Raw genomic sequence first — 4,311 nt, forward strand, 5'->3', positions numbered from 1 at the left:
CACAGACCCGACCATCACCGAACCTTTCTACAATATCACCGTTAGAGTTAGTGATGGCACTTCTGTGAGTACCAGGATTTTCGTTCTTCCATTTTCATCGTTCTTTACTCATTCCTTCTTCAATGCAATTTTTGTCTCTGTCATTTACTTCTGGTGGTCCTAGGTTACAACATATAGTTCGCAGTTTCACCAGATTATGTTTAACAGCATAAAACTATTGATTATTACGATTTTAGTTGACCTCTCGGTTCTAGTTTCTAAACATACAACTTTGTACTTTGCCGGTATCCATGTCTTTATTTGTTAACTATTTTTTTTTCACAGTCAAATACTGGTATATTTGAAATCATTCGTAATTATTTCATGTAATGTTTCGTTGGGGAAAATGGAAACAAAATTAACATCACAAAACATCGTAATATATGTCGTGGCATGGTTGCTTATTCTGAAGAAAAACATGCAGCCATGACTAATATCTTTTTCTTCATATAGTGAGACGGATATGAGGCCAAATCAATCAATCAATTTATCAATCAATCAATCAATCAATCAATCAATCAATCAATCAATCAATCAATCAATGAGTGGAAGGTATGGAATGCACCTATATATACATGTATTTTTTAGGGCTACATTGTATTTTCATAGTCACTGCATACTTGCTATTAAAACAGATATTGTTATGTATCAATATCTATCCCTGAGCACTCTGTATAATCAAACTCACTCTGCCACACAACCAGTTTAGGGCACTGACAATACTAACTTATATGAATGTTGTCCCCATGACTTTCATTTCCGTATAGGATGACAGCACCTACGTCCTCATAACCGTCTTGGATGTGAATGACAATGCACCCTTGTTTTCTGACGAACCGTTCGACATTTCAATACCTGAAGACGAGACGGAGGCAATTACTTACAATGTGAGTATTTTGAGGAATTATAGCATATTCAGGGAGATCGATATGACTACTTTTTACCATCAACTCGAGCTTATGTTACGCTTGATTAAAGAGGCATTCCAGACTATTGATTTCACATCATAGAGGAGTACATAAATCAACAGCTCCATGTATAGATTTGTGAAATTTATTGTGGTCTTCGAGCAAAAGAAATCAATATTTTGAAAAACCCAAACAATTTACACTGAACAGGGATAGTGACAAAGGAGCATCACATATTTCAGAAATGTAGCAAAGTAATACCATTACAATACCACGTGCTTAACAAGTTCACCTGTGTAGAATTTTTGCATGCTTTCTTCTTTTGTTCTGCTCCCTTGAGCCCCTATATTTATGCATTCTTATAGTGATGCTGTCATGTCATCATCCTTGTTCATTGCGATTTGTTATAAATTTTGAAAACATTCTTATTCCTCATCCCAATCACTATAAATTTTGAAACTCTGTACTCAATATAACCACATTGTCGTTCTTCATTAGTAAAAGTATGGAAATCATCCGGAGGTCTCCTTTAAATGATTACAAACAATGCGAAGTGTACCAAATTATGATATTGTGTGTCTTGACTACCGGTTTTCTTTGTCAACCGCAATTGATGCATATTCATATACGCAGATTACTGCCTACGACGCTGATGAGACGTCCTTCATAACGTACCAACTGGACAACCCCGCGGGCGACGACCGATTCGCCCTCGACAATGTGACGGTGAGACATTGCGAGTTCAGTTTCACTTTCGAATCGAGTAACCACAAGAGTGGACAATTGGTCTGTCAAGACTTAAAGAGAGTAGATATCTAGATATCCGGAATATAAAAATGTGAAGCTCGATCACAAAGTTATCATGTGAAGCTAGTTGTACCCGTTTCAGTTTACCCCCATACATAATAATTATTTAATGACTGGTCCGAGGCGTATTTATGAGAAATACTTATGATGGTAACACTTACCTTGCCATGGTTGTAATTGCAACCTTATTAGTGGAAATAAGACTTGATTTGACCATTCTAAACAATCAAGGCAGAGACGCACTCATGGTTTCATTACACGTATTGTACATTGTTCTTTTAAGATATCTGTTTTACTCATTTCACCTGCTGCAACTTTGACAGTTTGGTCGGTGCAATACACAGACAAAACATATACTTATATTCACATAATGCGTGTGATGAAAACAACAACAACAACGACAAATCTGGACAGAGAATTCTAGTGTCATATTATGTCTCTTATCTATAATGGTAGCGCGATATTATTGTGTCTCTTGTATGTTATCGCATAAATTAATTGCTGAAGAAGAGTTTTATGAACGATGAATTTGTAAAACAAGAATTGATCAGGGAAGCTGAATTTAAAAGTATAGTAAAATAGAAAGTATCTTTCTGCAATTTCATGTGAACTATATGTATGTGCATGAGCGTTTTTGTGACACGTGTTTGTGTGATTGAATGTGTGTGTGTGTGTGTGTGCGTGTGTATGTGTGCTTGTGTTGCATCTGTCCTATGTAAATATGTTACTATTATACTTCTTGTTAATATGCTTAAACTTTAGTATGTTTTGTTTTATATGTTTATCCGGGACCCCTTTTTTACAAGCTCTGCTTCTTTTGGGGTCCCAAACCATTCATTATTCTTAATGCTGTATCCTTTTGTAAAATGTCAAATGTTTAATGAATTGGTTTAATAAAACTTGAAACATGAAACTTGAATGTCTGTTCTGTTTTCTTTAGGGAGTGTTGACAATAACTGGACTATTTGACTACGAAACAGAGAAAGAATTCTTGCTCGTCGTTGTGGCTAGTGACTCGGAATTCTCCACACAAACTACGGTAATTATACATAATAATTATTGTTACCATGACATCGTTGAAACTTGATGGCAAGGGCTTTTATATTCCATTCAAAATCAATCCCTCTCCTAGTAATTTATCAGACCCACATCTTTTTGATTGTGTGAGTGTCCTTGGATCTGTAACATTGCAAGCTATAAAGATGTACTTCAAGCGCTATAAAGATGTACTTCAAAGAACTATTAAACATGCAATTCGGATTTCTGACTATAGCTAGAATATTGAGTATAAAGGGTCTAAAGTCAGCAAAGAAAGTCGCTAAAGATTTTTTATGTGCATCTGAGGGATGATCCGAGTGTTCTTTTTTATTAAGATTAAAGAAACAAACAAACAAGTTTTCTGCTCCATATAAACTGAGATGTAAGTAGTGTATAAGTCCAAATGGAAGTTTGGATACACTTTCACTAGTTAGTTTAATGTTAACTACCATTTCAAGACATTATTTGACATAAGCATAGTAATCATTGTAAATTAGCACAAGCGCATATATACAAATGTCTGTACTTCACAAGAACGAATTATTCTATCACATCGCTAGGTAGTAGTTTTCATGCGAGGCACATGGTTTTGTGTTACACCCTGCTTGCACGTTGATCGTATGAGAGTGTAGATATTGTGTAAAATCATAGTAATTTGGGGAATAGGACAGTGAACTATACAAGCGCATGAAATTGAATCGAATTCATACGACCCTCTCAGTTTATGACTTAAGCACCGTTCTCACACGAGGTTTTACCGGGTCTCTTATGACTGTCACTGATCCCTGAAACATTTCGCATTGCAGGTTGTAGTGTCTATCACCGACGTCAACGACAGCGCCCCTCAATTCACGTCAACGTGTCCCTCTGCGGAGGTAGAAGAGGACGTCGAGCCTGGGACAGCGGTATGCCAAGTGGTTGCCGAAGACGCCGATGAAGACGGCATGGCTGCAGTGAACTATACCATCACGGGAGGATCGGGTGAGGACGATATCTAATGGAGATGAGAACATATTATTATGTATATAATGTATGTATGCATGTATGTATGTATGTATATATGTATGCATGTGTACATGTATAAATGTATAAAATATGAATGGATGTGTTTATACACACACACACACACACACACACACACACATATATATATATATATATATATATATATATATACATATATACATTTGATGTTTAACTCTGTCAGTCAAAACCACACAGAACATAATTATGGGTGTGTGTTGTACAGACATTTCGTGCCATATTGTTTTTTTATCTATTTCGCGCGAATGTCCTTTTTATTTTCCTTAAAATTTTTGCTTTGAATGAATGTTTCCCTGACTGGTTACCCCAATTCTGTCATTTTCTTTATAATAGAAAGATTAAAGATGCTCAACATGAGCAATTGCGAACATTATAAGAGAAAGAGCGAAAGAGAAAGATTTCCAATAGATTAGAATTTCCTAAAGCTAGTAATCAGATAGATTACCTCCGACGTTAATTTCTGCTTCCGATAGGC

The 4,311-nt window shown here is 36.0% G+C and overlaps 1 long non-coding RNA gene across 1 annotated transcript; it reads left to right on the forward strand.

Annotated features, from left to right (window-relative positions):
* The first annotated feature begins 1,625 nt into the window (after positions 1–1,625).
* Positions 1,626–3,751, forward strand: LOC140228748 (uncharacterized). The gene is made up of 3 exons (XR_011901256.1): positions 1,626–1,673; positions 2,695–2,793; positions 3,599–3,751. It is a non-coding gene; the product is annotated as an uncharacterized lncRNA (long non-coding RNA).
* The last annotated feature ends 560 nt before the right edge of the window (positions 3,752–4,311 follow it).

This window comes from Diadema setosum, chromosome 5 (assembly GCF_964275005.1).
Source record: "Diadema setosum chromosome 5, eeDiaSeto1, whole genome shotgun sequence".
NCBI lineage: Eukaryota > Metazoa > Echinodermata > Echinoidea > Diadematoida > Diadematidae > Diadema > Diadema setosum.